Genomic DNA, 24919 nt, shown 5'->3' on the forward strand with positions numbered 1-24919 from the left:
CTCAGCAGCGAGGCGCCAGTCAGCTTCGCCGCCGCCATGCTGGCCGGCCTCAGATCCGCATCCATCTTCTCCAACATCAGCCTTGCGCGGGGATCCACCAGCTCCACTCGAGACCAGTCGTCGGAGCTCGAGGGGTGCCCCGTGGGCAAGACCAGCCGGGGGTGGACGCGCCCAGCATCAACCAAGACCCACTTGCTCCTAAAGCCCTCAATCCTTTTCCCGGGATTAGAAATGGCGATGGAGCTGCCGTACGCGACGAAGCTCGCACACGCAGAGCCGGAACCGCGAGAGGTCCGGAGGGAGAAGTAGTGGCGCAGCAAGGCCACTGAGGGCTTCACCCCCACGTGAGCCTCGCAATAGTAGGCGAAGATTGCCAGAAGGAGGACAGAGTTGGGGTGGAGGTGCAGAGCTTGAAGGTTATAATGGCAGAGGACAGAAAAGAAAAACTCAGAGAAGGGAGGCACCAGACCGGCGAAAATGGCGCTCACGAAGAGCGGATAGAAGGTGCTCCCTTGGCCCTCAGGGACGGCAGAGCCGGCCTTAAACACCTTCGCCCCGTCCACGCCCTGCGCCGCTGCCATCTGGCGCACCCGGGCAAGGCTCGCCTCCAACACGTTCGGCGAGTCCAAGGCGGACGAATACCAAGCTCCAGCCGGGGCCTGGCGAGGCGCCATGTCAGGCTAGGGCGTGCGGATGGAGTAGATCTGGAGATTTCAAAGGAAGGAAGGAGAGGCGCAAGAAAGGGGATCTGAGCAGCAACTAGAGAGAGCAAAGGAGGCAGAGGGCAGATGCCGCTCCTTATCAACTCGCGCGGTTGTGGAGGCGCCCACGTCCAATCAACCGCCACGCAGCGCCCAAGGCCACAGGCTGTTAGGGCCCGCAACGCTTCGCACTTGCCCTTTTGCCTCTCTACTCGGCCATGTCCGGGCGCGCCTTGGGCCCGGGGGCTACTGTCGGTGTTCTAGGAACGGGGGTCCCCAGACTTGCCTGCCTGCGGCCTACGATGTGGCTCAAAGGGGGCCCAGCATGGCCCATCTTCATCAACACAAGCTCAAGACCCTTGCGAGGGGCCAAGCCTCGTGGGGCGGACGACAAGGAGCTTCCTCAGGCACGGCCTCGTCAGGCTGGCTCACAAGGAGGCAGAGAGTTCAAGGCGGGGTACCTCGCGAGGTGCCCATGACGCAAGCCATGACGACCAAGGGCGCCGGCCGGGCGCCGGCCCGCGCAGTGTCCTTCTTTCCTCTTTGGTGCAAGGGGAGAAAGCGCAGGCGAGAGCATCAAGCAAAGGCATCCATTTTGGTGCAACAAGACCAAGACCAGTCCAGCGGCAGGATGGAGGTCACCGTGGAGCCCAAGTCGGCGTCACCACCAGAGCCTTTGACAGGTGAGGACCAACTTTAGTCAGGATAAGTGTACTAGATGTTCCCCTTCAAATTGGCCGATTGTTGGCGCCCTTCCCGCTCAATATTTGGGAAGAGGCCCAGGGCCTTCGCCTATAAATAGGACTAGCCACCTACAGGGTAGAGGGGGCGAGAGAAGAAGATCTGGATAGGAATCTGGAGAGAAGATAGGCATCTAGAATCAACCCCTCCAAAGGGACAACACCACCACAAGAACAGACCCTCGCGAGGTTGTTCTTCCTTGTATTGTTCATCATCAGCCCAAGAGGCAATCCACCATGCCACACACTGGAGTAGGGTATTACACCACAATGGTAGCCTGAAGTAGTATAAACCTTGTGTCTCTTGCTTTGTTCTTTTCGTAGTTTAGATCTTAGCAATTCGGTGAGGAACAGGTAGGTTGAAGGCGAAACCTCCGCGCGCACCCCAGTGTTCGAACCTCAAGGGTCTACCGGAACCCTAAATCCGACACCCAAGACCTAGGATAAAGATGGAGGTTCAGTTATGGGCCCAAGGCCCAAAGGCGACTTAAGGCCCGTAGTGATAAACCGCCATGTATGCGTGACTTTTATTGTAAGGCAAGAATAGTTAAGAGACCGAGCCGGACACTGTTTATGAGCCGACCGGGACTCTATGAGCTGCAGGGCATCAACATCTGTATATAAAGGGATGACCCGGCGGCGGTTCAGGACAAGTAACATCAACTCGAGAGCTAGGTCAAGCGATTCGCTCCCTGGTTATCGAGACATAAGCAATCCCACTCAAAACTGGATCGTAGGCTTTTACCTTCATCGTAAGGGGCCGAACCAGTATAAACCTCGTTTACTTTGTCCTGATTAACCCCTTTAAGCTTCCTAGTTGCGATGGCTCCATGACTAAGTCCTTTCACTAGGACATCTGCCATGACAATTCCATGACACTGTGCTTATTCCTAGTGACAGAAAGGGACATGACACGTATTTTTATTGTTGCCACTAAGGATAAAAAGATGGGGTTTGTTTATATTGATTGGATCTATCCCTCTACATCATGTCATCTTACTTAAGGCGTTAGTCTGTTCTTGTTAACTTAATACATTAGATGCATGCTGGATAGCGGTTGATGTGTGGAGTAATAGTAGTAGATGTAGGCAGGAGTCGGTCTACTTGTCCCTGACGTGATGCCTATATTGATGGTCATTGCCTTAGATATCGCCATAACTATGCGCTTTTTTATCAATTGCTCAACAGTAGTTTGTTTACCCACCGTATGCTTTCTTTCAAGAGAGAAGCCTCTAGTGAAAACTATGGCCCTCTGGTCTATCTTTTATCATATTATTTTTAGATCTATAAAATCAAAAACACAAAAATACCTTGATACAATTTTTTTACTTTTATTTTATTTTGCACTTTTACTTATCTTCTATATATATCACTATCAAATCTCATCATTGCAAGTAACCGTGAAAGGATTGACAACCTGAGTCGTCTCCAACGTATCTATAATTTTTGATTGTTCCATGCTGTTATATTATCATTCTTGGATGTTTTACCATTGTTTTATAGCAACTTTATATCATTTTTGGGACTAACCTATTGACATAGTGCCAAGTGCCAGCTACTGTTTTCTGCTTGTTTTTTACGTCACATGCAATCAATGTCAAATGGAGTCCAAACGCAGTGAAACTTTTTGTGGATTTGTTGGATGAAAAGACATCCAGTGGGCCAAATAAGTACAGTAGAGGGGGCCTGTGGTGAGCACAAGACACCTGGGCGCGCATGGAGGCCCAGGCACGCCCTGGTGGGTTGTGCCCACCTCAGTGGCCTCCCGCACCGCCTCTTTCCTCTATAAATACCCCAATAATTCCAGAAACCCTAGGGGAGTCGACGAAAATCAATTCCAGCTGCCGCAAGGTCCAGAACCACCAGATCCAATCTAGACACCATCACGGAGGGGTTCATCATCCTCATTGGTGCCTCTTCGATGATGTGTGAGTAGTTCATTGTAGACCTACGTGTCCATAGTTAGTAGCTAGATGGCTTCCTCTCTCTCTCTCTCACTCACTCTCTCTCTCTCTCTCTCTCTCTCTCTCTCTCTCTCTTGATTCTCAATACAATGGTCTCTTGGAGATCTATTTGATGTAGCTCTTTTTGTGGTGTGTTTGTTGGGATCCGATGAACATTGAGTTTCTGATCAGATCTATGTTTTTATCCATGAAAGTTATTTGAGTCTCTTTTGATCTCTTATATGCATTATTACTTATAGCCTCGTATTTCTTCTTTGAATCTTTGGTTTAGTTAGGCCGACTAGATCGATTTTTTTTGCCATGGGAAGAGGTGCTTTGTGATGGGTTCGATCTTATGGTGCTTGATCCCAGTGATATAAGGGGAACTGACATGTATGTATTGTTGCTATTAAGGATAACAAGATAGGGTTTATTTCTAAATAAATAGATCTTGTCTACATCATGTCATCATTCTTATTGCATTACTCCGTTTCTCCTTGAACTTAGTACACTAGATGCATGCTGGATAGCGGTCGATGTGTGGAGTAATAATAGTAGATGCAGGCAGGAGTCGGTCTACTAATCTTGGACATGATGACTATATAATGAGCATTGCCTGGATATCGTCATGATTACTTGAAGTTCTATCAATTGGCCAACAGTAATTTTTTTACCCACCGTATGCTATTTTTCACGAGAGAAGCCACTAGTGAAATCTACGGCCCCTGGGTCTCTTCTTATCATATTTTCCTTCAAGATCTGTTTTTATTTGCTATTATTTTCAGATCTATTAATCCAAAAACACAAAAGTACCTTGCTGCAATTTTTAGTAATTTATTTTATCTCGCATTCCTGCGAGATCTATTTATCCGATCTACTACAATTTTATCTATCTTTTACCCGTGAGGGATTGACAACCTCTCTCTTACGTAGGATTGCAAGTATTTGTTCTTTGTGTGCAGGAGTTGTTTACATGGTGTTGCGTGGTTCTCCTACTGGTTTGATAACCTTGGTCTCATCACGGAGGGAAATACCTACCTTTGTTGTGCTGCAGCATCCCTTCCTCTTTGGGGAAATACCGACGTAGTTCAAGCAAACCTCAAAAGGAATTTCTGGCGCCGTTGCCGGGGAGACATCATCAACATCTACCAGGTTCCTAATCACAAATCTCATATCCTTGCAATTTATATTATTTGACTCTTGTTTTCCTCTCCCACACTTCACAAAAAATGTCGTTTTATTCGCCCTCTTTTTTGTTTGCCCTTTTCTTGTCAGATCTCATGTTTGCTTATGTTGCCATGTGCCTTCTATTTGCTTGCATCTTTGCTTGCTAAAATCTATTGATATGGATCCTCATCCACTTTCTAATCTTTTCAAAAGATCCAATTATGATGAACCAATTGCTAATGAGTCGAGTGCACTAGATTATCTTTATGATGTTTTGGCTGAGATTTATGAATCTGAGAATTGTGATGAAGTGTTAAACAAAGAGATTTGTAAAGTGATTCATGATAGCTCCTTGAATGAAAAGCATGATTGCAATGATGTTATTATAAATTCTGTTAATGTCATTGTGTTAGTGACACGCAAAACCCCAAGCTTGGGATGCTTGTTTTGCTATGTCCACTACTTATTGCAATGATCATGATTGGGGTGATAATGATTCTTATGATCTTGAAAAATTATTTAAACCTCATGATGAATATGCTTGCGGTAATATTAAAATTTTGTTTGGAAGAGTGTCAACTTTAGCTAAAAATAATCCCTCTTATTTGGAGAGTGTTCAATCTTATGAAATTTTCCATGAAAGTGGGCTTGAAGAGGTCATGACATTATTTGATGATAATCCCTCGTTTGTTGACTAAGTCGACACCACCTTGGATAGGATTCTTCCTCGTGGGCCCCAAATATCAGAATCCAAATCTGCCATGGCCAAGCAGCCTTTGTTTTGAATAATTACAGCCTATTTGGTGTGCTAGCTCAAAATTAGTTTGTGGGTGCTGGCGGGCGCTAAGCACTTGGGTTCTGTAATGCACAATGAGCTCATGCAGCTGACAAGAGTGATGTTATTTATAAATAAAGTAAAATTGCAGCAAGTTATTTTTGGATTTTAATATATGAAAAAAGTAGACCCGGGGCCATTGTTTTCACAAGAGGCTTCTCTCTTGAAAATAGCATACAGTGGGTAAACAAATTACTAATGGGCAACTGATAGAAAAAATAATAATCATGACGATATCCAAGGCAATGATCTTGTATATAGGCATCACGTCCGAGACAAGTAGCCTGAAACGATTCTGCATCTACTACTATTAGTCCACACATCGACCGATATCCAATATGCATCTAGAGTATTAAGTTCATAAAGAACGGAGTAATGCCTTAAGGAAGATGACATGATGTAGAAAAAGTAAACTCACACATGAATAAAACCCATCTTTTTATCCTTAATGGCACTGATACAAATACGTGACATGTCCCCTTCTGTCACTGAGATTGAGCACCATAAGATCGAACCCATCACAAAGCACCTCTCCCATTGCAATTAAAAACAATCTAGTTGGCCAAACCAAATAAATATATCGAAGATAAATACAAAGCTATAACAATCATGCATAAAAGAGTTCAAGAAGACTCAAATAATATTCATGGATAATCTGACAATAAACCCACAATTCATCGGATCCCAACAAACACACCGCAAAAAGTGATTACATCGAATAGAACTCCAAGAACATCAAGGAGAAAACATTGTATTGAAGATCAAAGAGGGAGAGATAGACATCTAGTAACTAACTATGGACCCTAGGTCTGCGGTAAACTACTCACACATCATCGAAAGGGCAACAAGGTTGATGTAGAGCCTCTTCATGATTTATTCCCCATCCAGGAGAGTGTCGAAAAAGGCCTCCACATGGGATCTCGCGAGAACAGGGACTTGTAGTGGCGGAAAAACGGTTTTGGGTGGCTTGATACGTCTCCATCGTATCTACTTTTCCTTACTCTTTTGCTCTTGTTTTGGACTCTAATTTTCTTTATTTGAATGACTAACCCAGACTGATGTTGTTTCTAGCAGAACTAACATGGTGTTGTTTTTGTGCAGAAATAAAAGTTCTCAGAGTTGGATGAAACTTTTTGGAGACTTATTTTCGAATAAATAGAAAAAAAGCTCATGCATTGCAATGAAAGAAAATTTAATTAACCTCCCTAGCCTAGGCTAAAATATAAACCAGTATTTAATTTATGATACACAAGAATTTTTCCCAAAATAGGAAAGAATGATGCTTTCAATCATATCGGCTTTGCCAAATGATTACAATTCAGTTTGCAGCTTCGTGGTTCCATTCCCACCTTCATGCCACGATCAATTGGGAGGAAAGAAAAAAGTGTTTTGGAATAGGGCCATCTCAACCCATGTAGGGGAGAAACAAAAAAAATATTTTTCGCTAATCCACAACTGAATCAAAGAAAGAAATAAGTGTGGAGTAGCCTAGCTCGGCCCACGTGTCGGAGAAACAGAAATGTCGCATGGTCGTTAGGAGATAGATGATGGATGAAACTAAAATTGGAGGGAAGAATCATTCCTTCCTTTAATATTGATATATAATAATTATTATATAATATTGATATATAATTTAATATTTATATATAATAATTAGTATATAATATTGATATATAATAATTACTATATATGAAGATTTTGTATCAGCAAACAATTTTTCAAATAATGAACATTTTTGTAATTCACGATTATTTTTTGTTTTTGTGAACATTATTTTAAAAATTCATGAACATGTTTTGAATTCGTGAAATCTTTGTTCAAATTCATGAAAATTTACTACTTCTTAAACATTTTTTAAAGTTCACATTTTCTTTTGAAATTTGAAACTTTTTTGAAATCCCAAATTATTTTCAAGAAGAAAAAATAAAAACAATAAAAAACAAAAACAAAATAAGAAAACTGGTGTCGTCCCTCCCCGCTCATGGGCCAGCCCAATAGGGCGCACGGGTTTTTGAAACTTTTTTCAAAATTCACATTTCCTTTTGAAAAATTGGAAATTTTCTGAAATCTCAAATTATTTTAAATAGGAAAAAATAACCAAAATGAAATAAGAAAATAGGGGCTCCCCGCTAATGGGCCAGCCCAAAAGGGCACGCGGTAGGAAAGCATATAAATAGAAAGCTTCCTACCTTTTGTGTAGCTGTACGTTTGCTAGGTGGACTGGTTGGTGTTGTGAGGCTAAAACTAAACGGAGAGGGTTTGAGTCCGATATAGAGCAATTTTTAATTTTTTATTGAAAACGGCGATGGACGAAAAAATATAAAACGTACTAAAAACATCTGATGGACCAAAAAAAACTAGAGAAACAATCCCTCCTTTAATTTTAGGTACAGATAAAAAATACTAGAACCAAGACCCGCTGGAGGGGGGCAGCTGCACACTAGGCACTAGGGCGCGCCACCCTCCACTGGTGTGCCTAGGTGGGTAGTTGGGCCCACGAGGCGCCGCTGACCTTAATTTCGACGCTATAAAAATCCTATTTTCTAGAAAAAAAATAGGAGAGGAAGTTTCATCATGTTTTACAATACGGAGTCGCCCCCACCTCGTGTTCTTCATCGCGAGGCCAGATCTGGAGTCCGTCCAGGGCTCTGGAGAGGGGGATCTTTCGTCTTTGTCATCATCAACCATCCTCTATCACCAATCCCATGATGCTCACCACCGGGGGTGGGTAATTCCTTCATAGGCTTGCTGGTCAGTGAGGGGTTGGATGAGATTCCTCATGTAGTCGAGTTAGTTTTGTTAGGACTTGATCCCTAGTGTCCACTATGTTCTGAGATTGATGTTTCTATGACTTTGCTATGCTTAATGCTTGTCACTAGGACCGAGTGTCATGATTTCAGATCTGAACCATTTATGTTCCCACCATTATATCTATGTTCTTGATCCGATCTTGCAAGTTATATGCACCTATTATGTGTTATGATACGTAAACCCCAAGGTGACAATAATTGGGATACTTTCCGGTGATGACCTTAGTTTAAGGAGTTCATGTATTCACTATGTGTTAATGCTTTGTTCTGGTTATCAATTAAAAGGAGGCCTTAATTCTTTTCCATAAGTACATATGACTATTTACGGAATACATGCCTACATTATATTGATTAACTGGATCTAGTTCTGTGTCGTCCTAGGTTATGACCGTCATATGATGAATATCATCCAACAAATCAACGATCCAAGGCCTACGAGCTATTCACATATTGATCTTTGCTATGTTACTATTACTATTGCTAATGTTACAACTACTACAAAATTACTGCTACCATTATTATCGTTACTATTATTGTTATTATCATTGCTACTGCTATCAAACTATCGTATTACTGTGCTACTGATCACTTTGCTACAAATATTAAATCTCCAGGTGTTGTTGAATTGACGACTCAACTGCTAATACTTACAAATATTCTTTGGCTCCCCTTGTGTCAAATCAATAAATTTGGGTTGAATACTCTACCCTCGAAACTATTGCGATCCCCTATACTTGTGGGTTATCATGGCTCTTTGTTGTTTCCATGATTTTAGAGAATTTATAAAGGCATAATTAGGTCCAACTAAGCCTCGTGGGCCCCACGAGCCGCCAGGGTGCACCTTCCACCCCCTGGGCGCGCCTTGGTGCCTCGTGGGCCCATGCTTCATCTTCGTGCCCTCTCTCAAAGATTCAAGTGTCTCTCTTGTCCAGAAAAAATCTCCAAAAGTTTCGTGGCATTTGGACTTTGTTTGGTACCGATATTCTGAAAAATCAAAAATGGGCAAAAAATAACAACTGACACTGGGCACTAAGTTAATAGGTTAGTCACAAAAAATGATATATAATTTCTTGTAATTGTATATAAAACATCCAATATTGTTACTATAATAGCATGGAACAATCAAAAATTATAGATACGTTGGAGATGTATCATATACCAATGTAGGTAGCTAAATGAGTAGCATAAATCCTGCCAAAAAGATCACTAACAAGAGCATTATTTTGTAAACGACATGCAATGGTGGCCCCATGTTAAATTTTCTATCCCTTAATGCCGCACTTTTAAGAATGCTTAAGTCAGGTGCGCATAGGGTACTAAGGTCATTTTTTCCGTTGATGCATCTACCTATAAACAGAGAAAAGTATTGGGTAGCAGGGAAATGAATGCTCCCAATTCTATGTTGCATTATTCCCTAGTTTCACCCCATGTAATACTCATAAGAAATTTGTTACTGAAAGATCATGAATGTCGCCTAGAGGGGGGTGAATAGGCGCTTTGAAATCATTACGTTTTAGGCTTGAACAAATGCGGAATAAAACTAGCATTCAATTTGTCAAGCACAAAACCTAAATCAACTAGGCTCACCTATGTGCACCAATATGCTAAGCAAGATAAACAACTAAGTGATAGCAAGATATATAACTTGTCGTACTATGGCTATCACAAACTAAAGTGCATAAGTAAAGGGCTCAGGTAAGAGATACCCGAGGCACACAGAGACGATGATGTATCCCGAAGTTCACACCCTTACGGATGCTAATCTCCTTTTGGAGCGGTGTGGAGGCACAATGCTCCCCAAGAAGCCACTAGGGCCACGGTAATCTCCTCACGCCCTCGCACAATGCAAGATGTCGTGATTCCACTAAGGGACCCTTGAGGGCGATCACTGAAGCCGAATAAATGGCAACCCTTGGGGCGGTCACTGAACCCGTACACTTTGGCAACCCTTAGGGGCGGTCACCGGAACCCGTACAAATTGCTCGGCGCAATCTCCACAACCTAATTGGAGACCCCGACGCTTTCCCAGAGCTTTACACCATACTGATTGAGCTCCGAAGCACCACCAACCGTCTAGGGCGCCCAAGCACCCAAGAGGAACAAGATCTAGGGTACTAAGCACCCAAGAGTAATAAGCTTCTCAACTTTTCACTTCCACGTATCACTGCGGAGAACTCAAACCGATGCAACTAATGCAATGTCAAGGGCACACGAAGTGCCCAAATCCCTCACTCCCAAATCCCACAAAAGCAAAGAAAGCTATGGAAGAAAATGAGAGGAAGAATAAGAAGGAGAACACCAAGAACTCCAAGATCTAGATCCAAGGGGTTCCCCTACATAGAGGAGAAAGTGATTGGTGGAAATGTGGATCTAGATATCCTCTCTCTTTTCCCCCCAAAACTAGCAATACATGGAGGGATTGAGAGATAGAAAGCTCCAAGAGGTCAACAATGGTGAGGAAAAACTTGCTCAGATTTCTTAGGTTGGAGGAGGAAGAAGGGGGTTTAAATACCCCAAGAAAAATATGGCCGTTGTACCCCAGGCACCCGGAAAAAGGGCTCCGGGCACCCGGACAACCCGGAGAAAAAAGCCAATAAACTCCAGGCACACGGACGAACAAGGGAAGCACAGTGGAAGGGGGCCGGGCACCCGGGGGTCCCAACACCGGGCACCCGGAGGGGGCCAAGAGGAGGAGGTGGAGGAGCCCGGGCACCCGGGTCCAAGACCCCGGGCACCCAGAAGATTAGAGGAGGAGAGGGAGCGCCCCGGATGACCCCGGGCACCTAGGGGGCGAGACCCCGGGAACCTGCACCAGCCAAAGAGGTCACTATGGAGGGGTTCGGGTGACCCCGGGCACCCGGGCATCAAGGACCCCGAGCACCTGCACTAGGCAAAGAGATGCGGGAACTGGTAAAATTGAAACGGTCACAACTTTTGCAAACGAACTCCAAATTTGATGAAACCAAGTTTGTTGGAAAGCTAAAGACAAGGGATAACATAATCTTGATAGAAATATCAAGAAATAGAAATTGAGAAAATAACCAAAATAAAATGGTGAGAACCCTTTCTCAAATAAGACTTGTAAAAACTCCAACACCGAAAACGTAAAACAAGATGCATAGGAAATCAGTTTTTGATGAACTAGTGCTTGTCATGAAGATGGCCTTAAGATCTAAAACTCACAAAGAGAACTATCAAATAATAACCAAGAAATGTGATGCAAGGATGCAATGGTTTGAGCTCTCTACAAACGATACAATCAAGCTACTCACTTGAGAGCCCCCCTTGATAGTACGGCAATCGATCCTATAACCCGGTATCCCAACTACCACCATGAGACCGGTAAAATAGAAAACCTATCAAGGGAAAACCTTTGCCTTCTGCATAATCCACTTGAGCTAGATGATGAAGATCTTTTCCTCCTCAAGATGGACCACCTTTCTTGGTTGCATTGGGTCAATGAAGACAAGTTGATTGCACCCCCATACTCCACTACGGGTGAGCCACTCTTCGGCACATCTTCAGAAGTCCATTGTCACCAATGGACGACAAGCTTCAAGCATGATCTCTCCGTGATGCTCTTGAGCTTACACACCGCAAACTTGATGACGATCACCACTTGATGTCATCCTCTCCATGAGTTGTATGATATGTTCCTCTTGATGCAAACCCATGGGAACATACCTAACCCCACAAACAACTCTCACGTAGACTATGAGTAAGTACACAAAGCGTAATGGACAATGCTTACCATACAATGAGATCACTTTATCCCACTCGGTACATCTTCTATGCTTTGTGTGTTGATCAACTTGAATCACTCTTATACTTAGTCTTGATCAACCATGTCATGACCAATCTTTATATAATTCCTTGAATAGCAACTTGGTCAACACATAAACTCCTCGAAACCAACACATGGACTTCAAGACAAGCCTATGGAAAAATCCTTCAAATATAACGTAAGGCAACCATTAGTCCATAGGGAATATCATCAATTACCAAAACCAAACATGGGGGCACCGCATGTTCTTTTAGTTACAATCAGCTTTACGAGGTTCAAGGCATTTCCCCCAGGAGGAACTTCTACAAGCCTCACTAAATTCATGAATGGTCATGTGAAAAGATTTATCATAAATGTCAAACATAACATATGAGAAGAGTGTTGGGATACATACTTGAATCTCCACACAAAAGAATCTGCGAGATCATGGTACTGCAGACACTTATCTGATAAGAAGTCCATCAACTCGGCATTGTGCACGTACATATCAAACTCTTCCTTGATGTCGGCTAGTATCACGAAGTTATCGGATCTCCATTCGCATGGTTGCACAAGATCTTCCTATGATGGTTCGAGGTGCGTGTCACGTACTAGAAGCCTCGGGGAGCTCTTGCTCGAAGAACCACCATGGAACATCTTCCTAAACATTTTCCTTTTCTCTGAAAGTTTCTGAAAATTTTAGTCCTCAAAATAAAAATGAACAAAACTTAACAAAATTGATAGAAACTACTCCCACAAGTGTCTAGAGGGTATATCAAGCATCAAAACTACTTTGGACCATACATGCAAGCTCAAATACATGGTCACCAAAACAATAAAAATTGCAAAACATAAACCACTAGAACAAAATAAATTGGACCATTGGAGGAGTCACATACCAAGGAGTAATCCCCCCATAACAGTTTTGGAAACGGATCTCCGAGCAAAGAGATCAAAAATCCTCGAGAATGAGCAAGAACATGAACTATGAGGTAAGTTTGATTTTTCTGGAGGTAGGAGAAGGCAGTGGGCTGCTGGAATAAGTGAGGGGGACCCTATTGGACCCACGAGCTCAATAGGTGCGCCCAGGGGGTGGGCGTGTCCTGTGAGCTCATGGCTCACAGGGGCACCCCTGGGGGTGGGTTTAGTGCCAAAAAATACTTAGATAACGTAGAAAAATCATACTAAATTTTCAGGTCATTCCGAGAACTTTTATTTTGAGGACATTTTTTATTGCATGAATAATTCAGAAAACAGGATAATAATGGCATTCTACTTCACTAAACTTTAAATAACAGAGAGCAAATGGTAGGTAGGGTAGGTTGTGCTTACTAAATTCATCGACCACATGCCCCTAAAAAAGAATCCATTAATACGGTTGATTAAGTCTTATTAACAAACTATTTTTGAGTAATATTAAATCGAAGAATTTTCGTATAACACTAGGTTACCTCGGTGGGGATATGCATTTCCCAACAATAAGAATTTCATGTTTCTTATTTACGGCCAGAAGGAGGAAACTTGAAACCTCCAATAGTAACTGACATAATTCTTTCAATAGAGTTGATACTATACACTTGGAGTTGTTTCCTCGGAAAATATACCGTATACTCATTACCATTGACATGTAAAGTAACCTTGCTTTTGTTACAATCAATAACACCCCTGCATTATTCAAAAGGGGTCTACCAAGGATAATCAACATGTTGTCATCCTCGGGCATATCAAGTATAACAAAGTTTGCTAAGATACTAACATTTGCAACTACAATGGGCACATCCTCGCAAATTCCAATAGGTATATCAATTGATATATCAGCCATTTGCAAAGATATTTCAGTAGGTGTCAACTTATTCAAATCAAGTCTTCTATATAAAGAGAAAGGATACACTAACACCGACTCCTAAATCATATAAATCAGTTTTGACATAACTTGTTTTAATAGAGCATGGTATGGTGGGTATTCCTGGATCTCCTGACTTCTTAGGTACTCCTTCCTTAAATGAATAATTTGCAAGCATGGTGGAAATTTCAGCTTCAGGTATGTTCTTTTATTAGTGACAATGTCTTTCATGTATTTATCATAAGGAGGCATTTTCAAAATATTCGTCAAACATGTTCAGAAAAAGATGGGTCTAAGCATTTCAACAAAGCACTCAAAATCCTCCTCGTCTTTATTATTTGGAGGCTTGGTAGGAAAAGGCAAAGGTTTTTGAACCCATGGTTCTCTTTCTGTACCATGTTTTCTAGCAATAAAATCCCTTTATCATAACTTGTATGTTATCAAGATCAACAACAGGTTCTATTTTTATATCATTATGAGGTTCTTTATGATTGTCTGGTTGAGCATCAACATGACTATCATCCTTATCATTATCACTAGGTGGATGTTCATTACTAGATTGCATCCCAGATCATACATAGAAACATCAGCATGATTCTCATAAGGTTTTTATACCATAGGTTCACTAGAAGCATGCAGAGTTCTATCATTTTTCTTTTTCTTTTTCTTCTTAGATGAACTAGATGCATCAATATTAATTCTTTGAGAATCTTGCTCAATTCTTTTAGGATGACCTTCACGATCCTGAGTCATTTTACCTCCTATAGTCATTACTCTAACAACATGATCATTCATTTTATTATTCATCTCATTACGCAAATCATTTTGTGGCTTAGCAACTTGTTCGGATTGAGTATGGACCATGGATGAATTTTTACATAAACCTCTAACATCATTAGCAATTCTAAACATCAAATAACTCAAATGATCAATCATGCTAGCATTTTGTTTCAATTGATTACAAACATACATGTTGAAGCGTTCTTGCTTAACAATGTAATTATCAAATTCATCCAGGCATTGACTAGATGATTTATTGTAGGGAATATCACTATCGTTGAATCTATAAAGAGAATTTACCATTACTACCTGTGTCACGGCATCGAGGCCATGTATTTCTTCAATAGGTGGTAAATTCTTAACATCTTCAACTTTAATGCCCTTTTCTTTCATGAATTTCTTTGCCTCTTGCATTTCTTCTAGACCGGGGAATACAATACCTCTCTTCTTTGGAGTTGGTTTTGGTGGTGGTTCAGGAAGTGCCCAATGATTGACATTTCTCAATATATTATTCAACATTTCTTCAGCTTGTCCAACAGTTCGTTCTCTGAAAACACAACCAACACAACTATCTAGGTAGTCCCTAGAAGCATCGGTTAGTCCATTATAGAAGATATCAAGTATTTCATTTTTGTAAAGAGGATGATCAGGCAAAGCATTAAGTAATTGGAGAAGCCTCCCCCAAGCTTGAGGGAGATTCTCTTCTTCAGATTGCACAAAGTTAAATATTTCCTGTAAGGCAACTTGTTTCTTATGAGCAGGGAAATATTTTTCAGAGAAGTAATATATCATATCCTAGGGACTACGCACACAACCAGGAGGAAGAATATTGAACAATTTCTTAGCATCACCCTTTAATGAGAAAGGAAGCAACTTAAGAATATAGTAGTAGCAACTTTTTTTCCTCATGAGAAAATAGGATGGTTATATCATTCAATTTAGTAAGATGTGCCACAATAGTTTTAGTTTCATAGCCATGAAAAGAATCAGATTCAACCAAAGTAATTATGTGATGCCCAGATAATTAAGCTACAGTAATCCCCTACTAATGATGCCATGTCACCATCATTACTGTTGCTAATCTCACTTTGATTCAAACGAGTTCGAATTCAAATTTAAATCAAAGTCAAAATTTAAAGTTTTCAAAATTCAAAACTAAAAAGTACAAACCGTGAAAAATAAATCATAAATAATATTGATGAAGAAACCACATTTTTATAAAGTGTTTAGATACTCTAAATAATTAAAATAGTAGCAAAAACAATTTTTAAATACCTTTTATAGTTAATACAATATTAAACTAAATTATTCCGGGACTAGACTTTTTGTGGCAGTGGACAAAATTGAAATACTAATTTAGGTGGTAAGTATATATTTTACAAAAACTAGAATAAAAGGAAACTAAAATAAAATAGAAAAGAAAAAGAAAAAATAAATAAAAAGAAAATAAAAAATAAAGGGGGGAATACCCCCCTCTCCCCTAGGCCGGGTGGCCCAGCAAGGCCCCGCTCCCCCTCGCCCCTATTCACTCCAGCCGTGGCTGTCGCAGATGCCCGCCAAGGCACCGGCCAATGCCGTGGCAGCCATCCGGTCGGTGACCCCCACCTACTTCTACCTCGGGCACCCCAAACCCAAGTCGGCCCTTTCTCTTCCCGCTTCCCCCGTGCGCTCCCATCTCCTCGAGCTTGACCTCGTCCGGAGCCGCCACCTGACGCGTCGTTGCGTTTTCTCCGCCGCCTCGTCGCCTCGCCTCCTCATCTCTTCCTCGTCGGTATCCCCGAGCCATGCTGCCCATCTCCCCAACAACGGAAGTGAGCATCCCCCCATCTTCTCCCTCTGTCCTGACGCCAGCAAATGTCCGCCGTGCCTCGGCCTCTTCCGGCACCCCAGCCCGCGCCCTCACTCGGTCACTCCCAGCGCTGCCTGCTGCTTGTGTTGCAGCCGCACGGCCGCAGCTGTATCCTCGCGCATGCCCGTGCCCATCCCCGCGCCGCCACCTAGATCACCACCATTGGCCGTCCCCGTGACCCCTAGTTGGGTCTGCTAGGCGCGCGCGAGCCCGGGCCTTGTACCAGCACCTGCCGTCGCTGCTCCAGTGGCTCGCTGGAGCCCCAGCCATCATGGCCAGTGGCCATCGTCGCTAACCGCTGGCCTAAATGGCCTTGGCCACTAAACCCCACCCTAACAGCCGCTAACGACCGGGCCCTGCCGCTTAATTAAATCAGGGTTAATTTAATTAACTAAAATGTTTTAGCTCAAGTCACAGACACCTGGTCCCAGTCAACCATTTTGACCTGTCATCCGTGTACCAGTCAACTGCTAAGTCAACAGTTGACTCGACCCACTGTGGGTGCACTGCATCGGGTGCACCCCGTGTTTAACTGGTATATTTTGAAATTAATAATAATTCCCAAAAATGAATTAAAACTTTGAAAATTACTATAAAATAAACGGTATCTCGGATGAAAATAATTTATACATGAAAGTTGCTCAAAAAAATACAATGATTTCCAATACACTCTCTGTTCATGTGCCACACGTCCCTAGCATAGCGAACATGGAACCGCCCCCCTCTATTTCATCTGTCCAAAAATACCCAACACCGGGAAAACATCCCCTAGTACCGCATTAGATCACCTCTAGCACCGCTTTTTGCCATATCATGCATCTGTTTGCATTGTATTCATTGTTTCTTCCCCCTCTTCTCTTTGGTAGACTTCGAGACTGAGGTCACTGCTGCCTTGAATGACTACGGTGTTGATGAACCGTCCTTCTCCATAGAGCTTCCAGGCAAGCAAAACCCCCTTGATCATTCTGATACCGCCTATTCATTCCCTCTACTTCTTACATTAGAGAGTGTAACTCTTACTGCATTTCGAATGATCCTATTCTGCTGCATAGTCAGTCTTTGCTACTGCTATTGATACTTTACCTGCAATCCTAAATGCTTAGTAGTATTCCATTAGTGTCCCTTCGTTCTTGTCCGTCTTCCATGCTATACTATCAGGTCATGATCACGTCGCGTGTTGATCACGGGTATATACACACATACATATTATACTAGATACATGTTGTGACTAAAGTCGGATCGGCTCCTAGAGTACCCGTGAATGATTCACGAATGTGGGGCTGACGAGACAGGTGGTTCCACCCAGGCAGTGGTGGGCCTAGGTTCCCAACGGCCCCCGAGTGTTACTTTGTGGCAGAGCGACAGGGCAGGTTGAGACCACCCATGAGAGAGGTGGGTCTGCGTCCGTGGTTATTTCATAATAACATGCCTAACGAGTTTGGATTTGATCTGAGTTGGCCACTGGGCTATACGCACTAACCACCATGTGGGGACAGTTATTGGCACTCGACATCATAGTATCAGCCGAAGCTTTCCAGACATCAGCGATTGAGCGGCGCGTGCCTGGGTGGTTCACGTAAAGTAACTGCCTTTGTAATGAAGGATCTCGACCACCCTCGCAACATGCAGGAGTACAACGGGCGATGCGCCCAAAACCCCTGTGCGCTTAAGATTTAGACCGGCGTGCTGACCTCTTTGTTGGGCCTAGGTAGGTCTGCGACGTGTTGATCTTCTAAGGCCAGGCATCACCCAGGAAAGTGTGTCCGTCCAGAGAGATCAAGCATGTCGGGGAATGTGGTGCACCCATGCAGGGAACTTTATCTATTCGAATAGCCGTGTCCGCGATAAGAGGATTCTTGGAGTTGTATTCCGACCTCTTACAACTAAAGTCGGATACTTAATAAAACACACCCTTTCAAGTGCCAAATACAACCCGGTGACCACTCTCTCGCAGGGTGTCGAGGAGAGGATCGTCGGGTAGGATTATAATAGGCGTTGACACTTGGTTAACTTACAAGCTACTATCTCCTACATGTCGCAAGATGGAGGCTGCCAGAAGTGTAGTCTTCGATAGGACTAGCTTCTCCCCCTCTTATTCTGGCATTCTGCAGTTTAGTCCATAGATACTACCCCTTTCATTGATACCAATGCATGTGTAGTGTAGATCCTTGCTTGCGAGTACTTCCGATGAGTACCCACGGTTGCTTTGCTACCTCTTTCTCCCCTTTTTCCATTCTTCTTGGATGTTGCAACCACATGTTGGAGCCCAGGAGCCAGACACCGCCGCTGACGACTCCTACTACCTCGAGGGTGCCTACTACTACGTGCAGGTCGCCGACGACCAGGAGTAGTTTAGGAGGATCCCAGGCAGGAGGCATGCGCCTCTTCGATCTGTATCCCTGTTTGTGTTAGGCATCTTATAGAAACTTGTTTAACTTATCTCTGTACCCACATATTGTTGCTTCTGCTGATTCATTTATGATTGAGCTTATGTATTCGAGCCCCTGAGGCCCCTGGCTTGTAATATGAAGCTTGTATGACTTAAAATTTGTGTTTATAGTTGTGTTGCGATATCTTCCCGTGAGTCCCTGATCTTGATCGTACACGTTTGCGTGTATGATTAGTGTATGATTGAATCGTGGCGTCACAAGTTGGTATCAGAGCCGACTACCTGTAGGAATGCTTCCAAACTCCTTGGCCAAAGTCGAATCTAGTCAGTGCAAAACTTTTACTAACAGGGAGTGTGGCTTACGGGCCCACGTCACAATTGGGTGATATTAGGATCTTTTATTCCTCGATCTGTACTCTGGGACTCCGACATCTCTTCTATTTGGGTTAAATAATTTTGCTAACTCTAACTCTAGGTTCTCGTAGTTACTTCCTCCCGGAGACCCCTTCACTCTAGATGATTGCTTGGTGCACCGAAGGATTTCGAAGATACTCTCTGATGATCTCTTGAGACTTTGTGCCCGTTGCTTTTGCAATTCCCTACCACCAAAATATCCCTATGGATAAATACATACACCTATCGTTCTTACTTTTATTCCCAGTTGATCTTGTTATTACAAGATACCCTGAAATTCTCTATATTGTTCTGAGAATACTTTGTCCCTACTGTCTTGCAGTTCTTTGCCACCTGAATACCCCTATGGATAATTTCTCGCACTTCTCGAGTATCCGCTCATCCCCAGTTGATTCATGTATTTCACAAAGTCTTCGAAATACCATTCGATCTTCCAAAAATCCTCAACAACCTATTGCTCTTGAAATTCTTGCTTGCTTGCATTATGATTAATCCCATAAGTCTGATCATCTTATTGGCATCCTTTATCATTATCATTTTGAGGTCATTGATTCAATATGTTGTGAATGCTCGCAATCCTCAATGAGATCCTAGATTCATCCTTCCAGCTCAGACGTCATTTTAAACATGGGCTGGATCTCGACCAATCAAATTGCCATTGATTGTACCCCTAAGCCTACTCAACTTATCCATCCTTAATCGTAGTGTTTGTTTATGATCCCTTGATTTGCAAATCATAATTCTTTTGCATTTGAGCTTTGAATTACTCAGTTGTTTCTGTAATTGGATCTCCTTGCATTCTTTCTTCCTCTGGTTGAGTACCGATGCTCACATCAGATCACTTGAGGACCACCGGATCCTTTGTTAGATTTTATCGGGCATTGTTCTTCATATTCAGTCACTTTGGAAGTTCTTTCCCTGATACATAATGCCATTGGTAAATCACATTCTCTGATTTGGCCAACCATGCTCTGCTTTCGAGCTCGTGATATGTACTCTTAAAGCTTATGGTATATGGTTCTAAGATACCCCGACGGGTTGAACCTATGCCTTCCCTAATATGTGTGAACCCGAAAAGTTTTCATGGGTCATACTCCTCTGGTAATTCACCAGGTGTTTTTCACACTCAAATCATTTTTAATAGGAGCAGTGATGAATGGTCATGCATTGGAGAACTGGGAGTCAACCTTGAACTTTGTATCCATGCCCATGGACACGATGTAGATCTTATCATGGAAGCTTCTCTTAAATTAATTATTCCCTTGGTATAAGTTCATCTTATATCTGGGGTATGGTCTTTTGCAATCGTGGTTCTGGCCATATTGATATTCCTTGATTCCTTTTCTCAGACAAGTCGAAGTATTTGTCTTCTACGGATCCATGCATCGGTCCAACCTTTATTTTGTCCTACTTTTGAGTATTAACCTATGGTATCTTGCTAATATCACAGAACCATGTTTCTTATTATGAGTCTCCTCCAAATATTACATTCTCACTGATTTCAAATTTTCCCGGGTTCTGAGTTGTTAGACACTCAAGGACACCGATAAGCGAATTGAGTCTGCACCATGATTAAACAACTCTTAGTAATCTTCTTTACTTACGAGTTTGTATCTGATCACGTCATTCCTAGCCTGATTGCCTATATCATTACCATGCTGAGTTTAACTGTGCTACCTGGTCCTTATTCCCAAAGCACAACCTTCGATAATGAGCTAAGCTTACGTTGATTCCCTCGTCTCATCGTTCCACCTCGAATAGCAAGCTTGATTCCGAGTTGGTGTCATATTCGTGGATCCAATAATCTTATGCTACATCAGTCTTTTGCTTAATGCAGTCGTTGTTCAATTGCTTCTTTGTGGAGCCTCCCAACAAAGTTTGTCGTGATCATCATCAACATTTTGACTCCTTCTAGGATATCAAATGAATTCTTGATGAGTAATACCATCCTTACCCCTCGATGATTACTGTTATCATCGGCAACATTATTGACTTCCCTCCAACGCTAACTTTTTCATGTTTTGTGTTGTACCATTAGTTACTTGCTATCTAGCTTATGATGTGTTCTACCTTGGAGTATTGCCATCTCTTTATGTCAAGAATGTTGTGAGAGTTTCACCACCTCTTAAGAATTCTTGATATAGTGATGCTTCTCGCAATCACCATTCTTTCTTGGTCCTCATGTTGTTTCTAACCAGAATACCAATAGGTGAACGGTGTTGCTTGGATTATGTAGTTCTAACAACCCTATAGCTTCAGGACAATAATTCCAATTTAGTGCGTTTGTTACTGATGTTGCGATTCTGACATTAGTCGTGCAACCCAGCCCATATTTCGGGTGCACCTTTAAACCAATGTTTAATTATGTATATTTTCCTCGAGCATACATCATTATATCATTTGACCTGACAAATGTTATCTCCTTGTTCACATGATTGAGGAAATCCATCTTTTTGGAAATCTCGATGAGTTGTCACTGAGTCCATCAGCCACTTTCTCATCCACTCCTTGCTTTAATTACGAACTCTTGTTTCGGAACTCGCTTCCATAGTTCATTTCCCGAGAGTCTTACAATGTCATCTCATCAATTTGTGTTGCACATTTTCTTCTCAGGCATCCTGAGTCTGAGGTATCCTAACACCAACTAGATCTGAATCTCGATCAAATATGATGGTTGGAACATATCTTCGAGAGTTATAGCATTGGCCTTTATATGACCCGGTAAGGTGATGTCATGCCTAGCACACCTGTCCATTGGACCTGTTGTTATAGTTTTCTTTCTAGCAAGGTTAGGCATTCTTCCATGAGGAAATTGTAAAACTTATTCTATGAGTTGTTCCTGATGGATCCTTTGTGTATCCAAAGTCTGGCCTTTGCTTGAAGACCATGTCTATGCTATCTCGAAGCATGTCTGTGGTACTTCGATCTTCAATAAGAACATTTGAAGCACAATGCTAATTTTTCCTTATCAATTATCCCAACCCCGTGGTATGGGTAATGTCATGAAATTCCTCCGCTAACCTAAATGGTTTTCTACTTCCTATCATGTCATGGATATCATGCTCTACTTGTCCTTGGGAAGGATATACCTCTGAAGTATGTATTTAAAACACATTTTCCTTTCCATTGTTCTATTTAATCTGATAATCGCATTTTCCTTTCCATTGTTATGTTTAATCTTTCTTGAGATTTATATGATCTAAGCAGTAATAATTCCCCGCTTATGTAAACAACCCGGTGTACAACTTTTTCAGTAAGACCCTGTTAGTACTGTTGATGACATTCTGGTAACCACCGACGGATCAGAACTTTGCCTATTGGTCTGCCTCGCACTACGAGCAGGAAATAGGTTCTCTTCGTCCTTCGCCCTTGGTACCAATGTTGTTGCCGACATAACTGACATGTTATTCTCTGACACGCCTTGCTATCAAGACGGTGCAAGATGTCAACGCCCTTCCTGCTTTCAACCCACATGGTGGGCCCATAACCCATAGTTCCACAGGATCGAAACCTGACTCTCATGTACACCCCTGTCTCCGAAGTTATTCCTCACGCTTGGCTTCGTATGTAATTCTCGAGCCACCTTCCTAGTGATCTATTTTGGTATCAGACGCAATACTTATTATTTGCACACGTTGGTTCAGACATCGAACGATTGTCTATCCGTTCAAAACTTCTTATTTTACCTTCTTACTTTGCTCTCGATGTGTTTTATTTTTTCAATTCAAGAGATGATCATGTGATCATTCATGCGATAACCCTCGGATGATTACCCCTTATAGCATCCTATCGTTGTCAAGCTGCCACCTTACCTATTTGTAAGTACGATGGAATTCTCGAAGAAAGGATGCAAACTTCATCATGATGACCTGAAGCAGAGAAGTGAAGGCATCAAATTACTGGGTTGACCTATTCGAGAATAACAACCAAAACTGGGAACACTCGCTAGAATTTCGTAACCAGAACCTTCCTCTTTACCCCACCTCTTAAATATCGCGATGAGATTTTTTGTAGTGGAGAAGAATTGTGCCGCCCGGATAATTAAGGTACAGTAATCCCTTGCTAATTATGCCATGTCACCATCATTACTGTTGTTAATCTCACTTTGATTCAAACCAGTTTGAATTCAAATTTAAATCAAAGTCAAAATTTGAAGTTTTCAAAAGTCAAAACTAAAAAGTACAAACTGTGACAAATAAATCATAAATAATATTGATGAAGAAACCACATATTTATAAAGTGTTTAGATACTCTAAATAATTAAAACATCAACAAAAGCAATGCTTTTAAATACCTTCTATAGTTAATACAATATTAAACTAAATTATTTGGGGACTAGACTTTTTGTGGCAGTGGATTAAATTGAAATACTAATTTAGGTGCTAAGTATATATTTTATAAAAACTAAAATAAAAGGAAATTAAATAAAAACGGAAAAGAAAAAGGAAAAATAAATAAAAAGAAAATAAACAAAAACTAAAGGGGGGGGGGGAGAACCCCCCCTCTCCCTGGTCCAGGTGGCCTAGCTGGCCACCCCGCCAGGCCGGCCCAGCAAGCCCCTGCTTCCCCTCTCGCCCCTATTCACTACAGCCGTGACTGCCGTCGACGCCCACCACAACACCGGTCAACACCGTGACGGCCATCGGCCAACAACCCTTACCTACTTCTACCCCGGGCACCCAAAACCCTAGCCGCCCTCTCGCCCCACCCCCACTTCTCTCATGCGCCCTCGTCTTCTTGAGCTCGAGCTCGTTCGAAGCCACCACCCGACGCGTTGTCGCGTCATCTCCGACGCCGCGCCTCCTCACCTCTTCCCCGTAGGCATCCCCGAGCCATGTCGCCCATCTCCCCGGCAACGGCAGTGAGCATCCCCCTATCACCTACCTCTGTGCCGACGCCCGCAGACGGCCGCCACTCCTCGGCCCTTTCCGCTGCCCCAGCCCACGCCCTCACCCGGTCACCCCCGGTGTTGCATGCTGCTTGCCGTCGCAACCGCTGCTGCATCCCCACAAACGCCCGCGCCCGTCCCCGTGTCGCCGCCGCGTAGCTCATCGCCCTTGGCCGTCCCAGCGACCCCTAACTGGGTCTGCTAGGCACGCGCGAGCCCGGGCCTTGTCCCAGTGCCCGTCGCCGCCGCTCCAGTGGCTCACGGAGCCCCGTCCGTCATGGCCAGTGGCCATCGTCGCTAACCGCCAGCCTAAATGGCCTTGGCCACTGACCCCCACCCTAACAGCCGTTCACGACTAGGCCCTGCTGCTTAATTAAATCAGGGTTAATTTAACTAACTAACATGTTTTAGCTACAGTCACTGACATGTGGTCCCAGTCAACCATTTTGATCGATCGACCGTGGACAAGTCAACTGTTGAGTCAATAGTTGACTGGACCCACCGTCAGCCCCTGGTGAACCTATGGGTGCACTGCACTGGGTGCACCCAGTGTTTAACTGGTATATTTTGAAAGTAATAATAAGTCTAGGAAATTAATTAAAACTTTTAAAATTAATATAAAAACTGTATCTCGGATGAAAATACTTTATACATGAAAGTTGCTTAGAAAAATACAACAATTCCAAATACGCTCTCCGTTCGTCTGCCACACATCCCTAGCATAGCGAACATGGAACCGCCCCCTCCGTTTCATCTATCCGAAAATACCTAACACCGGGAAAACATTCCCAGATGTT

The sequence above is a fragment of the Triticum aestivum genome, chromosome 7B (assembly GCF_018294505.1).
Source record: "Triticum aestivum cultivar Chinese Spring chromosome 7B, IWGSC CS RefSeq v2.1, whole genome shotgun sequence".
Taxonomy (NCBI): Eukaryota; Viridiplantae; Streptophyta; class Magnoliopsida; order Poales; family Poaceae; genus Triticum; species Triticum aestivum.